Source organism: Pituophis catenifer, unplaced genomic scaffold, assembly GCF_029215685.1.
Source record: "Pituophis catenifer annectens isolate HBS135680 unplaced genomic scaffold, rPitCat1.0.hap2 SCAF_5, whole genome shotgun sequence".
Classification (NCBI taxonomy): domain Eukaryota; kingdom Metazoa; phylum Chordata; class Lepidosauria; order Squamata; family Colubridae; genus Pituophis; species Pituophis catenifer.
In genome coordinates, this window is record NW_027256885.1 from 7715248 (window position 1) to 7739991 (window position 24744).

Here is a 24744-nt window from a genome sequence, read left to right on the forward strand (position 1 = left end):
TGACCACGTGGTTTTCGGCATGAGGGACAGAGGCCTGCAGAAGAAGTTCCTGAGCAGGAAAAAGCTCGTGCTCAAGGATGTGGTGGAAGAAGCTACCGCATCCGAAATCTCTGAGCAAGCAGCAGCCGCAGTGATCCGGGCAAAGGGAATCCACAAGATTCGCAGTACCACACAATCATCGACTGAGGATTCCACAGCTGGCTCAGAGTCGGAGGAAGAGTCCACCGTCCACAAGGTATCCAGACCCCCAAGGTGGGAAACCGCACAAAGGAACTACAAGGGGGAGCGCTGCACCAGCTGCAGAGGGGACCACGCCAGAGCCAGCTGCAAATGGAGAGACGCAACCTGCAGGCGTTGTAACAGAAGGGGGCACATCGCAGAGGCTTGCAGAGCTGAGGAACCAGCCCCAGAGCCCTCCAGCCACCGACCTCGTGAAAATCAGGAAGACAACGTGAGGTCATCCAAACGGTCCTCCTACCAATCCAGACGGGGTGAGAGTGACGGAAACCGAAGGAGAGCAGTGCACCAAACTACAATACACTTCTCCGACGACGACAACACCACCACCAAGTGCCACGTGACCATGCTGTTGGAGGGAACCCCATGTTCCATGGAAGTAGACTCTGGCTCCATCTACTCCATCATGGACTGGAAAAACTTAAAGCGCATCAAGCCAGACGTCCGCAAGAAGGACCTGAAACCCCTGCGCTCCAGGCTGGTGGATTTCGGAGGGAACCACATCGGAGTCCTGGGAAGAGCCTCACTCCACGTGTCTTACCGAGAATTCCAAGGCGACCTCCCCATCACCATCGTCGAGCACAGCCGCCCGACCCTGCTAGGCATGGAGTGGTTCAAGCCACTAGGGCTCGGGATAGTAGGGGTTAACCAAATTCATCAGGACGAACTCGACACCCTCCTCGAAGAGTTCAAGGAAGTCTTCGACGGTAAACTGGGGAAATTTGTGGGAAAGCCCATTTCCTTTAATCTTGATAAGGCAATTACCCCCATTAGGCTTAAGCCCCGCAGAGTTCCGTTTGCCCTGAGGCCCAAAGTAGATGCTCAGCTAGATAAGCTGATAGCCCAGGGCATGTTGGAACCGATCGATCATGCAGCATGGGAGACGCCAATTGTGACCCCCATGAAGCATGATGGATCTGTGCGCATCTGCACCGACTATAAATGTTCGATCAATAAGGCCCTATCGCAGAGCGCATACCCAGTTCCAGTGGTGCAACATCTGCTGCATTCACTTGGGACTGGGACAATATTTGCAAAACTGGACCTGGCCCAGGCTTACCAGCAATTGCCAGTGGATGAAAAAACTGCGGAGGCGCAAACTATTGTCACCCATAGAGGCGCATTTAAGTGCAACCGCCTCCAATTTGGAGTCAGCGCAGCCCCAGGCATTTTCCAATCGATGATGGAACGCCTTCTCCAAGGCATTCCAGGGGTGGTGCTGTACTTTGATGATGTGTTAATCTCCGGGCACTCTAAAACCCAGCTGCTTGAGCGACTTAAACAAGTTTTGCAGCCCTTCAAGGAGAAGGGTTTGAGAGTGAGGAGAGACAAATGCATCATTGGGGTCCAGGAGGTCGAGTTCCTGGGCTATCTCATAGATGGCACCGGCATCCACCCCACCAAAGCTAAAGTCAGGGCAATCCACGAAGCTCCAGCCCCCAAAAACAAAGCCGAGCTTCAAGCATTTTTGGGATTGCTAAATTTTTATGCGGTGTTCCTTAAACAGAAGGCAACAGCCGCTGAGCCACTCCATTGATTGCTGGGGAAAGCGGTTCCGTGGAGATGGGGGACAGAAGAGGAAACCGCCTTCAAGACCATCAAGGGACTCCTATCATCAGACAGCGTGCTGATCCAGTACCATGAGACGCTTCCCCTGCTGCTGACCTGCGACGCTTCACCATACGGGATTGGCGCGGTCCTCAGCCACCAGCTCCCCAACGGATCAGAGGCACCCATCGCCTACTTCTCTAAAACGATGTCCAGCACCAAAAGGAATTACAGCCAGCTGGACAAGGAAGCCTTGGCCATTGTGGCTGGCGTCAAGCGCTTCCATAAGTACCTATATGGCCGGAACTTCACGGTCATCACAGACCATAAGCCACTATTGGGACTGTTAGCGGGTGACAAGCCCACACCCGGTTCCATGTCGCCCAGGATGACACGCTGGGCCATCTTCCTTGCCAGGTATTCGTACAAACTCACCCACAAGCCCGGCAAAACCATCGGGAACACAGATGCCCTAAGCAGGTGCCCATCCAGGGAGCCAGTAGAAGACCCCGCACCCACCATAAGCCTCCTCCACATCAACGCCGACAGAGACTGCCCAGTGACGTCAGCAGACGTGGCCACCCACACACAGAGGGACCCCATACTCAGACAAGTGAGGTCCTGGGTCCTGCGAGGCTGGCCAGCAGAGAAAACGGCAGAAAAATTCAGCCCTTTCGCATGGAAGCAGCAGGAGCTGTCCACCATGAAAGGCTGTATCCTATGGGGAGACCGGGTGCTGATTCCCAGCGCTCTACAGAAGAAGACGCTCGAGATGCTCCACAATGGACACCCTGGCATTGTGAGGATGAAAGGACTGGCACAGAGTTACGTCTGGTGGCCATCCCTGGACAAGGACATTGAAGAGTGGGTCGCCAGATGTGACCCGTGCCAAGAGGTACGTCCTGCCCCCGCCCAAGCCCCAGTGTCAGAGTGGGAGATGCCCAGCAGCCCATGGGCACGGATCCATATCGACTTCGCAGGTCCAATGCAGGGGCAGTACCTCCTAATTGTCGTGGATGCCTTCTCCAAGTGGCTAGAGGTCATCCCCATGGCATCTACCACTTCCGAAGCCACCATCAGGGCACTCAGGCACCTGTTCGCAACACACGGGCTGCCAGACGTCCTGGTATCAGACAACGGACCACAACTAACTTCCAAGGCCATGGAAGAGTTCCTGGCGGGACAGGGCATCCGCCATGCCCTCACCGCATTTTACAGGCCAGCCGGAAATGGTCAAGCGGAACGCATGGTGAGACTCACCAAGGAGACGCTCACCAAGATGGGTCCGGGTGACTGGCAAGAGAGGATCGACAACTTCCTCCTAACACAGCACATCACCCCGCATGCCACCACCCGAAAGAGCCCAGCTGAGTTACTGATGGGCAGATGCCTGAGGTCACCCCTGGACCGGCTGCACCCCCAGTACAACCCCGAGGTGACAGCAACGGCCAACCGGCCACTCCGCGCCTTCGCCATAGGAGACCCGGTGTTTGCGCTAAATTTCAATGGCTCTCCGAAGTGGCTAAAGGGGAGAATAGAGAGCACAACTGGCCTGAAGTCCTACCGAGTCGAGCTGGAAGATGGACAGGTCTGTAGACGTCACATCGACCAGCTCCGGAAAAGGTGGAGGGGATCGGAAGGAAACCAGCCTGACGAGGTAGGCCTGCAACATCCCGACGAGGTAGGCCTGCAACACCCCGACGAGGCAGGCCTACAACACCCCGGTGAGGTAGGCCTGCGACACCCCGACGAGGTAGGCCTACCACACCCAGGCGAGGCAGACCACCGACACCCCAACGAGGCCGGCCAAGCACATTACCATGCGCTGACCCATCGACAATCCAGAGCGGTAGACCGGGACCTGCAACATGAGGGATGGCAACACCAACCCAGCGAGGTGGGCACCTGTCACCCCAGGGAGAGGGACCACCACAACAGCCAAGGGGTAGACCGGGACCTACCCAGGGAGGAAAAATCGCACCCCTCCAGCAAAAGCGACCAACGACAACCCTGCCAGGGAGACCTCCACTCCGGGCAAGTAGACCGGGGACAACCAAACGAGGGAGGCACACAACACGCAACCCGAGCCGGCCAGCGACCGACCGGCGAGGGAGACCCCGACCAGCATCCTGGCCGGGTCGACCAGCACCAACCCCGCAAGGTCGACCGGCACTAGCCCTGCAAGGTCGGCCAGCACCACTCCGGTAGGGGAGGCGCGCACCACCCAGACCAGGTCGGACAGCACCACCCCGGCGAGGTCGGCCAGCACCAACCCTGCGAAGCCGACCGGCACCAACCCAGCCGCGGAGACGAGCACCACCCCGGCGAGGTTGACCACACCGGACAGCGACAGTGATGGGAGCCACAGAAGTCCAAAGAAACACCAATGGACTTACCGGGCTTCGGACGGCACCCACCGGACAGCAGCGATGTCCAGCCGCGAGGTTCCAGAGACAGGGAAGGACCGGCGACGCCAGCATGAACTTCCAGATGTTGCGGCCGGAGGTGCTTGGACGGGTCCCGCACACTCGATGGCCGGGGCCCCGGCCACCCCTACCGGGGAGCCAGGAGAGACAGGAGCTTTGCTTGCACAGGTCGGCGGCGAAGCTCAGACTGAACTGCGCAGGTCATCCCGGGCAAGCAGGCGTCCCGCCTACTTGCGTGACTTCGTCACGTACATCGATTGTGATGGACATTTTTCGGACTAAGGGGGAAGGAGTGTTATGTCCTTATTTGGGCATCCGCCGGGGATTGGCTAATCCCCCGGCGGGGAACTCAAAGAGCTGTCATTGGGCGGCTGAGCCTGCCGGAGCGTATTTAAAGAGCCCCGGCAGCCCAGCCGCTCGTCTTTTTCTTGTACTAAATAAAGTACTGAATTGGACCAGAGCTGGTTGCGTCTTGATTCCCTGCGCCGATCTAACACCGTCTTTCCATGAAAGTGAATTTCCCTGAATCACAGTTGGACGCACTTTAAGTGTTGTCTGGCTTGTGTGTGTGGTGTGTGTGTGTGGACATATGTGCACTTAGAGTCATTGAGTCCTAGGGTCAGAAGGGACCTTGGAGGTCTTCTAACCCAGCCCTCTGTTCACGCAGGAGACCTTATACCAGGGGTCTGCAACCTTTATTTATTTATTTATTTATTTATTTATTTATTTATTTATTTATTTATTTATTTATTTATTTATTTATTTATTATTTAAATTTATATACTGCCCTTCTCCCGAAGGACTCAGGGCGGTGTACAGCCAAAAATAAAAATATAAAAATATAAAATTTAAAACAATTTAAAGGTATATTAAACAAATTTGGCCCATTTTTTAATTAAAAACCTCCTTTTTTAAAAAACAAATTAAAAACAGTTAAAAGAGCTACGCCAGCCTGGCTTGTTGGAATAGAAAAGTTTTGAGGGCACGGCGGAAGGTGCGTAGATCCGGGATCCTTTGTATCTCTGGGGGCAGTTCGTTCCAAAGGGCAGGTGCCCCCACAGAGACAGCTCTCCCCCTGGGGGCCACCAGTCGACATTGTTTGACCGATGGCACCCTGAGGAGCCCCTCTCTGTGGGAGCGTACCGGCCGGTGGGAGGCTATCAGTGGCAGAAGGCGGTCTCGTAAATATTCAGGTCCTAAGCCATGGAGCGCTCTAAAGATGGTAACCAATACCTTGAAGCGCACCCGGAAGACCACCGGGAGCCAGTGCAGCTTGCGCAGGAGAGGTGTTACATGGGAGCGCCACGTCGCTCCCACAATCACCCGCGCGGCCGCATTCTGGACCAGTTGGAGCCTCCGGGTGCTCTTCAAGGGGAGCCCCATGTAGAGAGCATTACAGTAGTCCAGGCAGGAAGTGACAAGGGCATGAGTGACCGTGCTCAAGGAGTCCTGATCCAGAAAGGGACGCAACTGGCGAATCAGACGGACCTGATAAAAAGCCCCCCTGGCCACAGCTGTCACATGTTCTTCTAAAGACAGCCGTGTATCCAGGAGGACACCAAAGTTGCGAGCCCTCTCCATGGGGGCCAATGACTCGCCCCCAATAGTCAGTGACGGTGTCAACTGACTATATCGGGACGCCGGAAGCCACAGCCACTCAGTCTTGGAAGGGTTGAGCCTGAGCCTGTTTCTCCCCATCCAGATCCACATGGCCTCCAGGCACCGGGACATCACGTCAAGGGCATCATTGGGGTAGTCCGGGGTGGAAATGTACAGCTGAGTATCATCAGCGTACTGATGGAAGCTCACCCCGAAACCACGGATGATCTCACCCAGCGGCTTCACATAAATATTGAACAGAAGGGGCGAGAGGACCGACCCTTGCGGCACCCCACACACAAGGCGCCTCGAGGTCGACCTCTGCCCCCCTGCCAACACAAACTGAGACTGGGCTGAGAGAAAGGAGGAGAACCACTGCAACACGGTGCCCCCCACCCCAACCCCTCCAACCGGCACAGCATGATACCATGGTCGATGGTATCAAAAGCCGTTGAGAGATCTAATAGGACCAGGACAGAGGAGCAACCCCTATCCCTAGCCCTCCAGAGATCATCAACCAACGCGACCAATGCCGTTTCCATGCTGTACCCAGGCCTGAAGCCCGACTGGAACGGATCCAGATAGGCTGTTTCATCCAGGTACTGAGGAAGCTGTTGCGCCACCACACTCTCAACAACCTTCGCCACAAAGCGAAGGTTGGAGACTGGACGGTAATTTGCTAAAACTGCCGGGTCCAGGGAGGGCTTCTTGAGGAGAGGCCTCACCACCGCCTCTTTCAAGGCGGCGGGAAAGAAACCCTCACTCAAAGAAGCATTAATAATCTTCTGGAGCCAGCCTCATGTAACCTCCCGGGAAGCCAGCAGCAACCAGGAGGGACATGGGTCCAATAAACGTGTGGCTGCGCTAAGTGTCCCCAGAATCCTGTCCACGTCCTCGGGAGTCACCGGGTCAAACTCTTCCCAGATAACACTCTCAAGACCCGCATCTGTCACCCCGTCTGAATCTACCCAGTCAGAGTCCAGGTCTTCCCGAATTTGAGCGATTTTGTCATGCAGATACTGTACAAAATCCTCAGCCCTGCCCTCCAAGGGGTCCTCCCACGCTCCCAGATGGAGCAGGGAGCAGGTCATCCTAAACAGGGCAGCCGGGCGGTTATCTGCAGATGCAATAAGAGCGGAAAAATAATTAAATTTTGCCACTTTGATCGCCACTAGGTAGGCCTTAATATGAGACCTCACCAGTGTTCGGTCGGATTCGGAAAGGCTGGCCCTCCAACCGCTCTCCAGGTGTCTTTTCTGGCGCGTCATCTCCCTCAGCTCCTTGGAAAACCAGGGAGCCGAGTGGGATCAGCGCCGGGTCAGAGGCCGCAAAGGCACAACGCGATCCAAAGCTCCAGCGGCTGCCCTATTCCAGGCGGCCACCAGGTCTTCAGTCGCGTCATGAGCCAGAACCTCAGGGAATGGTCCAAGCTCCATCCAGAACCTATCAGGATCCATCAGGCGCCTGAGGCGGAACCACCTCATCGGCTCCGCCTCCCTGCGGCGGGGTGTAGCAGTTCAAAGGTCAAAGTGAAGGAGAGAATGATCCGACTACGACAAGGGTTCAGTCGCTATATCCCCAATATCGAGATCATTCAGCCACTGACCAGAGACAAAAACCAAGTCCAGAGTGTTTCCCCCCATGTGAGTAGGGCCATGAACTAACTGGGTCAGGTCCATAGCCGTCATGGAAGCCATGAACTCCCGAGCTGTCTCAGACGTTTCACCGATGGATGGCAAGTTGAAATCCCCTATGACCATAAGTCTGGGGGTATCAACCGCCACCCCGGCTATCACGCTGAGCAGTTCGGGCAGGACTGCCGCCACGTGGCAGGGAGCCAGGTACGTAACCAGCAGGCCCATCTGCACCCCATGACCCCACTTCACCAGGAGGGATTCACATCTGGCAATCTGAGGAACAGTGGCCTCCCTTGGACCAAGACCCTCTTTTATAACAACCGCCATCCCCCCCCGCCCCTACCCTGTGATCTCGGCTGATGGAATGCGCGGAAGCCTGATGGACACATTTCAACGAGGGGGACCCCCCCCGGCCCAACCAGGTCTCTGTTATACCCGCCGCTCTCTCCCCTCCTGGACAAGATCACAAATTAGGGGGGCTTTATTTACCATGGACCTGGTGTTGCACAGTATCAGCCGAAGGCCAGGGCCCTGAGGATCTGTGCAACCTGGGGAACGAGCAGAGCATTGGGGGCCGGAGCGCACCACCGCTCAAAGACAGCGAGCGCGCACTCCCGCAACAAGATATGGCCCCCTGCTCCTGCCATACCTGCCCCTCCCACCCACAGTACTGATGGAATAGCCCTCATCGACATCGACTCTAGCCCCCTCCTTGACCCCGAGCCCCACACCCCCATGCCGTGACCCCCAGCCGGGCCAGGCCCTGCCCTCAGTGGGTTGTCCCCCAAACCCACGACCCTAGATTCCTTCATCAAACAGCCCTCCCCTCCCCTGGAACCACTTAAAAATTGAACTAAACATTTAAATAAAAAACCCCTCAACCTCCTCTTTGCCGCATGCCACCTCTCGGGGTTCCTTAAACACTCAAAGAGCCATTTGGACCCGTTTCCCACAGAAAAGAAAACACCAGGAGCCACAAAACCCTTCCCATGTCTGACTATTTCTTGAGCGGCCACAAAACTAGCCTATGTAGTTGAATTGAACGTTCTCTTTTCTTCTGAAACTTTTCTTTTCTAGGATTTATCCATGGTTGGCCTACCGGGGGTTGAAAAGCTCAATAAATTGTGTGCCAGCGGGTGTCCCGAGGAGGAACAGAAATGATGGGGCGAGGATACAACGCTGCTTTCCAGTCGCTCATGCGAGTAGGGCCACGAGTACCTGTGATGCTCGCATGAGGCCCCGAGCACCTATGACGCTCTCGCAAGTGGGGCCGTGAGCCCCCATGACCCTTGCGTGCTTGGGGCTGTGCACATGTGCACATGCGTGCGCCCCAGCTGGCCATTCACCCGGCCTGGTTGCGAAAACGCCATGGCCCGGTAATGCACTGTGGCCCACAGGCTGGGGACCCGAGACAGAGGATGGATTCCAGTTTCCGAGGCCGGTCTGAGCGAATGCTTGGTCAGCCTCACCTGGCTGCTGTTAGCGCTGCCCAAAAGCCCCACCTTCTTGCTCTCCCTTTCTCCTCCTGCACACCCTTCCCGCCTTCCTCGGCTGGTGTTTCGGTTTCAGCCCAAGCGTGTTGCTTCCTTCCGCAGTTCGCGGGGTGGGCTCCCTTGTTTTATTTGCTATTGGTCCCTCGAATGTGGGACTTTGGGGGGGGTGGGCGAAGTGGTGAAAAAGTAGCAATGGGGCATTTCCCACACAGGCAGCTGACAAGAGGAGAGGTGTTTGCTTGGCGGGTGTCTTTGTCAGTGCTGTCCTTGCGGTGTTGGGGGGAGCGGGCCCTCTTTTAGTTTGGACAGCCTTGGTCAGTTAGAGGAAGAACAGACAGAAGCCCACATTTCGAAGAGCCTCCCTTCCCAATCAATAATGCATGCCTTGTTCATGGTGCAGTTATGGCCTTGGCTTCCATCCCAGAGATGAAAACGGGCTCACGCTTAGGTTTCATTAACGACAGGCTTTTCCCCAGCTGTGTCCCTTGGACATGGCTTGTCCTACAAATTGTGACAGAGAGTAGCTTTCATCTGAGGAAAGCGCTCTTCCCTCGGATGTCCTGAGCAATGGGCCCGGGGTCCTGCCGTCTTGTGAGAACTCATGACCCATGGAAGGGAGGGCCTTTGTAGCAAGCAGGGGGGTCAATCTATGGTCAAAAACAATGTCCTAAAATTGCATTGCTTTTACACTGTGGTGGTAATCCTACGCACTTTGGCTTGGAGTAAAGGATGCTGAACTCGGAGGGGGCTCCCTTCTGAGCAGACACCCATTGGCGTTTTACTGGTTCACCTGTTGCATGGAGCTCTGTGTGGATGCCAGCCTAAGGAGAAACTGCCAAGCCTTGGCAACCTTCACTTCGCAGCTAGAATAAGAAGCTCCCCTCCATTTGGCTTGGGGGAGCAAGTCGAAAAAAACTGCCTCTTCTATCCCAACCCTTCGAAAAGACTTTCTCCCGTTGGGTCTAGGAATTTGCAGGGTGGTCGCAGGTCTCACCTCAGGATTTCTTTCCTTGTGAAAAATGTGACATCCTGAAAGACGAAAGCAACATGAAACAGGAGCGTGAGAGCCAGCAAGCATAGGATCCTTCGATGCTGGGCAATTTTGCATCATCTATTACCACTTGACAGGAGTCCTCCCTCCTCTCCCCTCCAATTTCTCCTGCATGAAGCCTTGCAATTCCTCCTCATCCCTGCCCAGTCTGTTCCCATCCCTGTTCACCTCACCTTGAGAAGAAGCTCCCTTCACAAGGAGCAGCAACCTTCCTCCCCTCCGAGAAACACAGCAGGAGAGCAAGCAAGCAAGCAAGCAAGCAAGAAAGATAGATAGATAGATAGATAGATAGATAGATAGATAGATAGATAGATAGATAGATAGAGACCGGGTACCTGATAGGCGTCCAGCTGTTCTTGGGTGAAGATGGTCTGCTTGTTACCCATTTCTGTGCCCCCCACAGTGAGCCATGACTTCCTCAGGCCCCAAGGTGGCTTTCGAGAGAGGCCGGAGATGGAGATTAGGCAGAGCTGCAGCCCTGGACTCTGGGAGGCTCGAGAGGATCAGGTGTCTGCTTGCTTTGCTCCATGGATCTCTGGATCATAATAGGGGCATTTCATCAAATCTTCAGAGCGGAAATGGCACGTGGTGAGCGCCCAGCACCCCCTGCTTCTGCCGCGCGCCAGACAGGCTCGGATTACATCATGGGCACCCAGCTGCATCGGACAGCATTTAGGAAACTGTCTCGCTACCTGATGGGTGTAGGTGTGGTGTGTGCTCTGTCTCACACAAGTGCCAAATGCTTCTAGTTGCTTTCTGTGTGGAGATTAGTTCTTTGGGTCTTAAGGTTTACAATAAGGCTTACCCCAAACCCTCTCCTCCCAGCCGCAAATGGGTTCTTGGACGTTTGCTCTCAAAGTCCAGCTGGCATTTGTACAGGATCAACTGGCCATCGATGGAATCCTGCCATTTCACCATCTAGTCAAAATGGCACGGGACCATCAACGCATTCCTCTGATGCCCTGCAGAGAATGCCACATGATGCCCAGAGCTGAAATCTGGCCAGATCTATCTGGCTTGTGTGAACCGGTAGTGCCGGCAGCAGGAGGCTCCGCCCACCTGCTGGGATGTCATTACATCCCATTTTTTACCCTCTGTGCATGTGCAGAAGAGGCGTGCTCCAGCACGCTCCCGTTCCTGAACTGGTAGTGAAGGTAAGTGGATTTCACCGCTGATGATGCCCATCCATCTGTGGCATCCGACAGGGAGGGTGGAAGCAGCAGTGAAATGCACTTACCGTTGATAACGGTTCAGAAATGTGAGCATGCACACCTCTTCTGCGCATGCACAGAGGGTCAAAAACGGGAGATAATGATGTCCCGGTGGGTGGGCAGAGCCTCCCACTGCCAGCCCTACCAGTTCACGTGAGCTGGATAGATCCGGCCAGATTTCACCACTGGATGGAAGTCAAATCATCTCTCCAGTGGCAGGAACAACTTCTACTTAGCCCTGACCTGCTGCGGCATTGTGCTGGCACCAAAGTGGGTTAGGGCCAAGGAAGAGCTTGGCACACAGAGAGAATGGCCACATTCCAGATCAAGACTTCCAAAGAAGGTGAGGGCTTAGAGGTTAGGAATTTTCATCAGATACAGTCGAGTTTTAAGAACAGCAGCCGGCACCATGGAGGAGCCAGGTCCACCTTAGAAGGGAAGTTCCTCAAGGACTTTGGCCAAAGCCTCAATCGGGAGAGATGGGGGTCTGGGTTAGGCTATAGATAGCGGAACAGGGGGAAGGGCGGCCCTCAGTTCCAGGTCATCAGAGTTTCCCCGTTTCAGCATTTTTCATCTGTCTCACTTTTCCTTTTTAATTTGAGATCATGTAGTAGTCACTGTTGTGCCTCGTTGGGTACCATGTTACCTTTTTACATATCCTACAAAAATAACATCACCCTGCCAACAAAAGTGCGTATAGTCAAGGCCATGGTTTTCCCAGTTGCAATGTATGGCTGTGAAAATTGGACCATAAGGAAGGATGAGCGCCAAAGAATGGAGGCCTTTGAACTCTAGTGCTGGAGAAGACTCTTGCAAGTCTCTTGGACTGCAAGGCGATCCAACCGGTCAGTCCTAGAGGAGATCAACCCTGACTGTTCTTTAGAAGGCCAGATCCTGAAGAGGAAACTCAATTATTTTGGCCACCTAATGAGAAGGAAGGACTTCCTGAGCAAGGAAACTTTTTAACGGTGGGAAAGCTTGGCAAACCACATTTCACTGAAGAAGAATCAATTTTATTTCACAAGACCTGGTCCCTTAGGCTGAGGCACAGAGAGAGTGTAGAATAAGGCGCAAAGAAGAGAAAAGCGGTTTAAGGCTTGGGTTCCAGGAAGGGACTCAGACCAGTGGTGAAATCCAATGTTTTTAATTCTGGTTCTGTGGGCGTGGCTTGGTGGGTGTGGCAGGGGAAGGATACTGCAAAATCCCCATTCCCTCCCCACTCTGGGGCCAGCCAGAGGTGGTATTTGCCAGCTCTCTGAACTACTCAAAATTTCCGCTACTGGTTCTCCAGAACCTGTCAGAACCTGCTGGATTTCACCCTTGACTCGGACGCATTCTCATGCAATTTGGGGCCTGTTTTCCCCAAGTTGTATTGCACTGTTGCTGAAGGCAAAGCGTTGGAAAGAAAGCATTGCCATTATCCAGTTAGGAAAGAAATGGTTGAATAGTCAGTAAACCTAGAGTGAAGCCGAAGGAAGGAAGGCTTCACTCAGGTCCGCCGTCCAGGCGGGAAGAATACTTTAAACTGATTGGCCGATCCGTCTGGCAGCTCCTATAAAAGGCCAGGCTGACAGACAGGCTTTGCTGGAGTTTCTTCCTAACAATAAAGAGCTGAAGTCACCACTTCTTTACAGATAGAAAAGGGATGGTTTAGCAGCACACATTCCTTTTTTAAATGCAAGCCACGTCTGAACAAAAATCTTTGGTCCAGATCAGCTTGGTTCGAATTGCCTATGGAAAGCGGAGCGAGGCAGCATCTTTGTTTCCCATGACAAACAGTAGCACATCCCTCCTTCTGCTTCTCCTCCCTATCTGTCTTCTGCTTTGGCTTCTATCTGCTGCTTCTGCTTCTATCTACTTTTCCTTCTGCTTCTTTTCTGCTTCTGTCTTCTTCTGCTTCTCTCTTCTGTCTGTGTTCTTTTGGTTCTGTGTTTTGCTTCTGCTGGTCCCAAAGGTGCTTTTCCCCCCCAAGAGGCAACTGGACTTTCTGGGTTTTCCAGGGGTGAAATCCAGCAGGTTCTGACAGGTTCTGGAGAACCGGTAGCGGAAATTTTGAGCAGTTCAAAGAACCGGCAAATACCACCTCTGGTTGGCCCCAGAATGGGGTGGGAATGGAGATTTTGCAGTATCCTTCCCCTGCCATGCCCACCAAGCAACGCCCACCAAGCCAGACCACGCCCACAGAACCAGTAGTAAAAAAAATTGGATTTCACCACTGGGTTTTTCTTCGAAGATGTTTCGCTTCTCATCCAAGAAGCTTCTTCAGCTCTGATTGGATGTGTGTGTGTGTGGGGGGGGAGGACATTCTGCTGCTGCTGCTTTTTTCCTTCTTCTGCTTCTCCTGATTCTGTCTTCTGCTTTGGCATCTGTTTGCTTCTGCTTCTGCTTCTACCTTTCATCTTCTGCTTTGATCTTCTTTGTTTGCTTCTGCTTCCATAAGCCTGGCTAGGTGGCTCAAAGCCTGGCTAGGTGGCTCAGTGGCTAAGACACTGAGCTTGTTGATCAAAAAGGTCGGCGGTTCGGCGGTTCAAATCCCTAGTATAGGTCTCCTGTGTGAGCAGGGGGTTGGACTAGATGACCTCCAAGGTCCCTTCCAACTCTGTTACTGTTGTTCATCTTTGCTCTTCTACTTCTTGTTTGTTCTGCTTCTGTTTCTGTTGAAGGGACATAATAATAATAGAATAGGTAGAATTAGTGTGACATAATAGTAGAGTCAGTAGAATTGGTTTGACTTGCTGTTTTGCTTCTGTAAGAATTGCTTTGCTAAGAATTAGAATTGCCTCTGCCATTTGCTTCTACCAGTGATCTCACATCTGTGTTATCTTGTTTTTCTGTACCATTCTGCGCCTGGTGGGGGTTGGACTAGATAGGTCCCTTCCAACTCTGTTAATCTGATATCTCAAGAAGCGGGGTTGCTAGGCACTCAGACCCCTGTTCTTTGCTGCACAGCCAATGCAGGGCTACAAGTAGGGCATGGGCCAGGGGGCCAGAACTGGGTACTAAGCTGATGTCTCTGAAGGTATAAAAGGATGCTATACTTTCCCAAAGGGGTGGGTATTCCTCACATGCATTGTATCTATCTGTATGTTCTGGATATAGTCCCACCCAGTATTTTGTTTTTGGCCATAAATAAAATCTGCTTCTTTTTGCAAGCCTCATCTTGAGTCTCTCTCTTTGGCATTCTGGTGACTCAAGTACATTTTGGGACCTTACACTGTCTTTCTGCTTCTCTCTTCTTCCATTTTTCTGCTTTTTCTTCCATGTGTCTGCTTCTGTCTGTCTGCTACCACTTCTGTCTATCTTCTTCTTCTATCCTTCTGCTTCTGCATCTACTTGCTTCTGCTTCTAAGTTTTTAATGGGATTTTATGGTTATCATTCGGTATCTTTATTATTATTGTTATTAATATTAACAGGGCAACAGGAGGCCCAGAGGGCTGCAACACAGCCACAGAAGAGGGACACCTACTTCAGTAGCCTTAAACAGAGTTAAAAATGCCTCCGATGGCTTGAATGCTAATGCTAAGGGACAGAAAATAGTGTCCTCTTGTGGTCAAAACAGGAGTTGTTCTTGTTGTTAGTTGCGAAGTTGTGTCCGACACATCGCAACCCCATGGACAATGTTCCTCCAGGCCTTCCTGTCCTCTACCATCCTCTGGAGTCCATTTAAGCTCACACTTAAATGTGTGACTTAAATGCTTCAGTGACTCCATCCAGCCTCCTCATTCTCTGTCGTCCCTTTCTTCTTTTGCCCTCAATCGTTCCCAGCATTAGGCTCCTCTCCAGTGAGTCCTTCCTTCTCCTTAGTTGGCCAAAATATTTGAGTTTCATCTTCAGGATCTGGCCAGTCAGGGTTGATCTCCTCTAGGACTGACTTGTTTGTTCGCCTTGCAGTCCAAGGGACTTGCAGGAGTCTTTTCCAGCACCAGAGTTCAAAGGCCTCAATTCTTTGGCGCTCAGCCTTTCTTATGGTCCAACTTTCACAGCCATCCATTGCAACTGGGAAAACCATAGCCTTGACTATATGTACTTTTGTTTAACAATGAAACTTTAACTTTAACAATGAAAAACGAATTGATTCGCTTGTTGCTGGAAGCTATTTTCTCCTTATGTAAATGATTTTTTGTGCTTGCATGCTGTGTGACAGCTTTTATACCATTATATTCAATTGTGAACGATTTCTGACACAATTTACAGTAGGCCGTCGTATTTGTTCTGTCCTCGATATCTCTATTGCTGCCTTGTTGTCTTCGTGGATAATTATTGGGTATGATGGTTCGGCCCAAATGTCATTAAGTAAATCATCAAACCATATCAGGTTATTTGCGGCCTTAGACAGGCAGACGAATTCTGCCTCAGTGGTGGAAGTGGCTACCAGTTTTTGTTTTCCTGTATACCAATGGATAGGGCTGCCATTGAGGAATAGTACATAGCCTGAAGTGCTTTTCCTACTTTTGATGTCTCCCGCCCAATCAGCGTCAGCATAACAGGTCAGTTCTGGTTTCATGGACACTTCTGGTTCAAGGCATAGTTGTGCGTTGATGCTGTTTGTGAGGTATCTGAGCAACCTCTTGATGGTGTCCCAGTGTGATGTAGTAGGCTTGCTCACGTGCCTGGATAGCAAATTGACAGCCAGGGCGATGTCAGGTCTAGTCCAATTAGCTATGTATAGTAGCGATCCTATGGTAGACCTGTACAATTTGTTGTCATTGAAGGGTTCAGACTCATCATACATACTTTTCAGAAAGTCTGGTTGCATGGGTGTCTCACTGGGCTTCGCCTCTGACATGTTGCATTTTGATAATAGTTCAATGATCTTTTCTTTTTGTGAGAGCCGGAATCCTTTGTCGGTCTTAGTTACGTGGACCCCTAGGTACTTGTCAATTTTTCCCAGTGATTTTAAAGAGAAGTGGCTCCCCAGCTCAGTGGCAAATTTGTCACATTTGTCCTTATGCCTGCCTATGTACAGAATATCATCCACATAGACAAGGATGCCTTCAAATGACTCATTTTCTCTTTTTATAAAGAAGCATTTGTCAGCTGAAGTGGCTGCAAAACCCATAGAGTTGAGGGCTTTGGCTAGGCAATTGTACCATCTCTTGCCTGATTGCATGAGTCCATACAAACTCTTATTTAGGAGCCAAGTGTTGCTTTCTCCTTCATTGTATCCTGGTGGTGCTTTGACGTAGATTTCTTTGTCCAGTTCAGCATGGAGATATGCTGTCTGCACATCGAATTGGAATACTTCAAGTCCCAGAATAGTGGCTATTACCAGTGCACTTTTGACACTCTCAGCTCTGACGGTAGGTGAGTAGGTGTCTGTGTAATCCTCTGGATACTTCTGGGCAAACCCTTGTGCGACCAGCCTCGCCTTGTACAGTGTTTTGTTATTCTCCAGTGTCTTGATTCTGAACACCCATTTGGTTCCTATTGTTTTTTTGTTTTCTGGTACTTGGGCTGGTGAATACACATGTAGATCTCTGAGGCTCTCCATTTCCCTTTCCATGGCTAGTTTCCACTTTTCTCTCTCTTCCTGGGGAAGGTTAAGTATGTCCTCATAGGAATTAGGTGTGGGATTGTTGCTATGTATAGTCATGATGTAGTCTTCGAGTCTTTTTGGCAATCTATTTCTATTCGCCCTGACTGGTCTACCTGGAGGTGTATCTGTCTCGTGCATGCACTCAGCCTCTTTGCTCGTGAGACTGTCTAAGTTCAGAGTGGGGTGTCCTTCCTTCCATTCTTTGGTGCTTATTTCGTGATGTTTGGTTTTGTTTGGTTTTACTTCCTTTGCTTTCTCTGTGACTGTTTCCTCTTCCCTTTGGCCATGGTCGTGTGTGTCTCTGCTGATGAGAATGTCGTTGGAGTGAAGCCTTGACCAATTTGAGTGTTCATGGAAGTCTGCCGATCTGGATACGATAAATCTGTTGTTGCAGTCTATGAACCTGAAACCTTTCGTTCCTGGCTCATACCCCACGAACTTTAACCTCTTGGATACCCTTTCTCCCTTCCTTCTCAATTGTCTGGGGATGTGGACATCTGCTGGGGCACTGAATATATGTAGGTGGGCCAGGTTGGGCTTTCTCTTATACATCATTTCATATGGTGTTTTGTTAATGGAACTTGACCATAACCTGTTTAGTGTGTAGTTGGAATAATGCAGTGCCTCCGACCAAAATGACTGTCCCATCCCTGCGTCCTCCAAAACACACCTCATCATTGTTTGGAGTATACCGTTTTTTCATTCTACGACCCCATTCTGGAATGGTGAAAAAGGTGAAGAGGAGTAATGCACTATACCCTGTTCCCTTAACCATCTTGTGAATTCTCTGGCCATAAACTCTGACCCCCTGTCGGTCATTATTTGTTTGATTTTTGTATTGTGCTGTAGCTCTACCCTTTTGTGGAACTCTTTGAATTTTTGAAATACTTCATTCTTGTGTCTGAGTGAGTAGACATATCCATACCTGCTATAATCATCCACAATAGTTAGGAAGAACCTTTTTCTATGTCTGATAGAGGGTTTCAATGGCTCTACCAAGTCCATATGTATCAGTTGGAAGGTAGACTCAGTGGTTCGTTCTGACCTCTTTGGCCTTGCTTTAACCTTAATCTTTGAGCGCTTACAGACTGAACACTCTAAATAGTTTTCACAGTTTTTTACTTTAAGGCCTTCAGTACATTCTAGCATTTTCTTTACAACAGGGAAACTAATATGTCCCAGCCTTCTGTGGAGGTGGTATGCACAGTTATCATGCATGGGTTTTCCTATGGACACTGTGTTTTTACCAGATGGTTTACAATCAGTTACCCTCTGGTGCACCCCCTCTATTTCAATGTTTCCCTTCTCCCCACTGTTGGTGTTTGTGTTAACGCTTCCTTTGTTGTCCATGCCAGGTGTGAAGTAGGGCAGACCGTCTCGTATAGTTACCTCCCCGATCTTATTTCCTTGTTTAAGTACATAGACCTTCCCTTCCCTGAACACTATTTCACTGCCTGTGTCTTGTGTGAGCTTGGTGGTAGCTAACACGTTGTAGGGTATCTCTGGTACATATAATACCCCCTCTATTTCTCCAATTTGCGGGATGTGTATGCTTCCCTTCCCTACTACTTTAACACTACTCTGATTGGCTACCTTTAACTTGAAGTCTGCCTCAGTGAGTGAGCTGAATAGTTTCGGGTTACACGTGGTGTGGATTGTGGCTCCTGAATCTAAGAGCCACATGTCCTTTCTTATCTTTTGTTTGAGAACTGAATTTTCACTCCTAAAACCATACATGGAGCCTGGGTTACTGTCCCTGGAACTCTCCCTGCACTCATGGTGTATCCTGGGATTGGGGGACCACCCACGCTCTCTTTCTTTGAAAGACTTATGCTCTGGTGACCGCCTCCCTCTGCTATCATTGTATCCCCTGTCCCTGTTGTTCCTGGGGCAATCCCTTTTTAAGTGGTTCCTGGACCCACAAGAGAAACATTTGGGGGTATTCCTTGCCCTATCCTGAAACTCAACCTTCTTTACAGGTCTGAGGTCTCTCCTGGATAGATGACGGTCCCTCCTTAGGCTGTCTTCTGCAATTAGTCTATTTGTGAGAGTGCCTAGTGATAGATGCTCTATACCGAGACTATCCAATTGGGTTACGAAGTTGTCCCAGCTGCTATCTAATGAGTTAATAATTATACTCATCATGCTCTCCTCAGTGATTATCTCTCCCCTTTGCATTAGTTCAGCCTTGGTTGCATTTAATTTTAATATATGTTCGCTCATGGGAACCCCTGGTCTAAGTCTGGCAGAGTGGAATTCCCTGGATATTCTTGTTGTTGTTGCTCTGCTCTGACTATAGAACAAACCGTATAATTTTTGCATGACTTCAAACACAGTTAAGTTATTACCAATAGTAGGGTACATAGTGGGTGGAATTGTTGTTAACAATATATAAAATGCCTTGTGGTGAACACAGTCAATTTCTAATGACCAAGGCTTTTTTGGGGGTCTGGAAACTAGAAAGAGTGCATTTTCTTTCATAAAAACAACTTGTAACTGTTGGCTCCACTCTATGAGATTTCCTCCATCTATCTGTAATTTTGGTAGGTTAATAGGTATTGTCCCAGAATTGTTAGAATAATTACTTACTGGAGGTAGCTGTCCATGGTCCAGGGTATGGTTGAACTCACAGTAAGGCAATGGGATGTTTGAGCCTATGCAAAAAAACCTGTTGGTCATTTTTTTTCCTTCTTTCCTTGTAGGTGCGGTTTGAGCATGCACGAGGCTCATTTGGCATTGGAAGTTGTCGGGTGAGGAGCTCGCGGCCGCGGCTCCTAGGCCTAGGCCTAGTCCTGCCAGGGGGATGTTGGACTCACCCCTGGAGCATCTGGAGTCAGCGCTGGACGTTGGGAGTCGTTGCTGGGTGTCTGTGTCCCCGGCGAAGAATGGCAGGAGGCGCGGCGGCATTGTGGTTGCAGGTCGAGGACTTTCGGGGCCCGGTGGTCCTGCAGCAGCGGCAGCGGCGGTGACGACGGTGGCGGGTCCTGGTCCTTGGAGGATGGTACCTGGTTGCATGAAGACGCCCGGCGGTGGTCGTAGGACGGGTAAGTAGCTGGCTTGGTTTTCTTCTCTTGGGTTCTGCTGCGTTAGTAGGTTGGGTGGTGGGTTCGAGTCCTGCCGCGTAGTCATTCTGTAGGCGGTCGGTGTCCTCTGTTCGTCGTGGTAGTGTGTTGTCCCTCTGATTAGTGGTAGGTTAGTTGTCTCGTTGTCGGTGGTTGTCCTGATGCCCCTCTGGTTTTCAGGGTTCTCCTTTCGGCTTTTGGCTGGCGTGGGAGACTTGAAAGTGGAGCCAAACGCTGCCGCTAGAGTCTCAATGGCTCTTTCCACTTCGAGCTCGGTAGGCGAGCTCCCGTTGTATTGTGTCTGCTCCTCGTAGTCGTCCTCGGGGTGTCCCTCGTCTGTTTCGGGGTCCTGGTCGCTTTGCGCCACTAAATTCAAATCCCAGCTTTCTATTGGTTGCTGGCCATCCCAAGATGGCCACCGGGAAATTGGTGCGAAAGTGAATCCGTCTATGTCTGGTACCTCTGCTGGGGAAAACCTTTCCCTTACCGGACTGGCGGCTTCTTGGGCTTGTTCCTGGGTTCTCATCGCTGCTCCATGGTTTTCTAGGAGGCCTTGGAGTTTTGCGATGAGTTCTCCATTGCTGATGGGCGCTTCCATCATTTTTAGTAAGGTAGCCCTGAGTTCATCTCTTTCTTGCGGTCCTTCTCTTTCGTGATTGCTTGCTTCTTTTCGTGGGTTTTCATTGCTGAAGAGTGGGTTTGGATAGGCATCCTGCTCACTCTCAGTTGTTGCTGTTCTTGCTGTGGCACCTTCGGTTGCTTGTAGTTCAGCCATCAGTTTGGTGTAGGCTCTGGTGTTTATTCTGTTTTTCGTTTCAGAATAAACTGATGATTCTGTCATTGCTCAGAGTTATGGGCAACCATCCTCTGCTACCATTTTGTTAAGGGATGGATCTAGCCCAATAACTAACAAGACAAATATATATGGTTTTCTAGTATCTTTTATTTCAGGCCTGGATTAATCCCAGGTCTGGTCAGGTTAACTGTTACTGACCTCTGATCTTTCCCATACAGGTACACTTCTGGAACTGCTGGATTTCCACATGGTGGAAGCTCTTATACCCAGGGGGAGGAGTCAGAAGGTAAGGTGTGGTTGTGGGGTGATGGGATATGTGATCCGTTAACCCTTGCAGGGCTGTGGGGTTGTGGTTGTGAGACTGTTAGACATTTACTCTGACAATCCTATTCACAATTAGGAGCCATTCTGAAACCTAAACATTGATTCCCAATTGATCAGCAATCAGTGTGGTTGGAGAGCAGAACTCCTTCCATGGGTGCCTCTTCCTAGAAACCTGGAAGTCCCCCCCCCCCATTCAACCCCTTCTTGGACCTGTCACATATAAATGCCCCACTCACACGAGCAGGTACATACAGTTCAGCTCTGCAAGGGTTAATGCACACAAACCACATATACACCTCCCACCTAGGCCACTCCTTACCCCAGTCTCCGCCTTCCAGGTATTTAAGGTTGCCCCATGCTGATCCAGATGTACTTGCAGATGATTCCTGTAACCAGAAGAACAATGTCAATAAACCCTTAACTGTTTAACTAGCAACGTTAGTGCCTGTTATTGGGTCTGATCCTCAATATTGTAACAATATGGTAGCAGAGGATGGTTTAATGACTCAATAACTAGAAGACATGCCAAAAGAGCTAACAGCAACTGGAGAAAAGAAGAAGCCTAACACCTGCGCAAGGACCAAAAAAATGGCGGCACAGCTGTCCCCTCTTGGCAGCCTCCCGGTGGGAACGCCAGAGAACCCAGAGGACAAGGCCAGCCCTGAGGCAGCAACGATGGACGACAAAAAAAGAGACCAAAAGCCAGGCCCGCAAAGAAATCGACATACAAAGGGACAACAAACTCCGACTCAACATGCTGGAGCTCCTAAGATCACCTACAGCCAGAGAGGACCTCATCATGAACATCCAGACCCTGATCCAAGGCCATGGAGCAGCGAGAGGAAACCGTGATCCAACCCCGGATCCTGACGAACGCGACCCGGTAAGAGACCAGCTGAGGACATGACCGATGACGAAGAGCCCAATCCCGTGCCAAATTTTGAATGGCGGCCATATTTGTGCAAACAGCCAGCCAAGATGGCCGACCACCGACCAATCGAAGGCCGGGATTCAAAATGGCCGGCGCGAAAAACATACACCCCCCAAACCAGCGAAGAAGACGAGCCCTATGGGGATGAGGGGTCTGACTCGAGCCTCGAAGCACCCCGAACCGATCGACAGGTCGAACAGGCCATAAGGACCCTCACCGCCGCCCTCGGCTCAGAGCTAAGGCTACAAAAGGAAAAACCCAAAAAGCTAAGGAGAACCAGGGATCGGGAGGAGAGGTGTCTATCCATCCGCACGAGGGACACAGACGACGGTGCCAGCCCACCGACATCGCTGCGCCCCACGAGAGCACGGGACCACCCCCCAACGAGACCACCACCACCGAAGCGAACGGACCAGACCAGATACGCACCGCCGCTACGGGACCGCCCGAGCCGACCGGACCTCCATTCGGACGACTTCCTGACGACTCGAACTCCCTCAACTCACTGTTGGACTCCCAAAGTGGAAGCCGAGGCCTACCCAACAGAAAGAGACCTCTACGAGGGAGCTGCGACGACGAGAACATCCTCCTCCAACTGCAGAGCAGAAATGACTTTCGCGCATGCGCACTCGCACCTAGAGGAAGAAAGAGAAAAAAAAATGCAGAGAGGACCTTTTAAACTTCCAGCAAGTATCCCCTTGCCATACTGCGGCTATAGACACATTCAGAACCATGGACAGCCACCTGCTGTAAGTAATTTAACAAATAATACTGGGAATTTGCCAAATGATTTCCCAAAGTTAAAAATGGATGGGTCTAATCTCCTGGAGTGGAGCCAACAACTCCAGGTTGTTTTTTTGGGGGGGAAAATATTTTGTTCTTTATAACTAACCCCCCAGAAAGACCATGGACTTTTGAAATGGACTGCCTGCACCACAAGGCGTTCTACTTACTAATCTCCAGTATTTCACCCACCATATACCCCAGTGTCAAACATTATTTAACTGTGTCTGAACTAATACAGAAAATGTTTGAGCTTTTTCATAGTGAAAGTGTGGCAGCCACCACTAGAATCTCTAAAGAATTCTACTCTGCCAGGATTAGACCAGGAGATTCCATGAGTGAGCATCTGCTAGGGTTAAATGCGACCAGGACTGAATTACACCTAAGAGGGGAAATAGTGTCAGACCAGACCATGAAGAGCGTGATAGTTAACTCCCTAGACTCCACATGGGATAGCTTCATCACACACTTAGACTCACTAAACCTAGGACACATATCAGTTGACAGCCTAACTAGCAGATTGATAACGGAAGATAACCTGAGAAAGAACCGCCATATATCACGCAGGGAACACAGACCCACTAAAAAAGTAGACTTTCAGGACAGACATCAGGAGACAGCAGAGTGCTACAACTGTGGATCCAGAAGCCACTACAAAAGGGACTGCCCCAGAAACCTCAGAGAAAGGGGCAGACATGAGCACAGGCCCAGACATCCAGAGAGGCAAACCACGGACACTAGATATAGACGCAGGGATTCTCCCAATCCAAAGGATAGACGGGGAAACAGGGACAGCTCTAGAGATAGCCGAACTGGGTCACTATACGGAATTAGGAAACACACACCAGAAACATCTCTAGACAAGGAAGGCTCCATGTGGCTCATCGATTCGGGGGCCACCAATCACACCACACACAACAAGCATCTTCTTTCCTCATTCACGGAAGAAGACTTTTCCATCAAGGTAGCCAACCAAAGCAATGTCAGGGTGATAGGGAAGGGGGACGCTCACCTCCCCGGGATAGGAAAAATAGAGGGGGTACTACTGGTCCCAGAGATACCCCACAACATACTAGCTGTCATGAAACTCAGCAAGGAGTCAGGGCTAGAAATAACATTCAAGGAAGGAAGGGCCTTTATGAATAGGGACAGAGAGAACATAGGAGAGGTAGTAGTTAGAGGAGGGCTACCATACCTACTCGCCAATGGCCAGGACATACATTGTTTAGATGCCAACATGGACACAGGGATAGATAAGACAAACTCCAAAACAGAAAGAGACAAAACCGAAGTCATAGATGAGGGGGAACAAGATAAAGAGGTTGACAGCACCTATGAACATGACACACGCAGTCAAAAGAAACCCGATATAGGCAAGCCCATTCATGATGATTGTGCCCACCTGTTACACCGTAAGCTGGGGCATGCTAGCTTTCCTATTGTTCAAAGAATGTCCAAATGTACTGAAGGTATCAAAGTAAAGGACTGTAAAAATTATCTTGATTGTTCGGTCTGTAAATGTTCAAAACTTAAAACCAAACCTAGGCCCAAAAAGGCAACCCGCACCACCAGCCACATTTTCAGTTTAGTACACATGGATGTAGTGGGACCCCTAAGGCCATCCATAAAATATAGGAAAAGATACTTCCTCACCATCGTAGACGACTACAGTCGCTACGGCTTCGTGTACACGCTAAACCACAAAAGCGAGGTATTTCAAAAATTTAGAGAGTTCTACAAGAGGGTAGAAGTTCAACATAACACCCTGATAAAACAAATAATGACTGACAGGGGATCCGAGTTTCTCTCGAAGGAATTCACACACTGGCTAAAATCTAAGGGTATAGTACACTACACTTCAAATCCTTTTTCGGCCTTCCAGAATGGGGTGGTAGAATGAAGAAATTCCACGCTACAAACCATGGTTAGATGTGCACTAGAAGACGCGGGAATTGGCCAACATTTTTGGTCAGAGGCCTTAGTGTATTCCAACTACACACTCAACCGGCTATGGTCTAGTGTAATTGATAAAACCCCATACGAGTTGATGTACAACAAAAGGCCACAAATAGGACACCTTCATGTGTTCGGAGTAATGGCTGATGTACA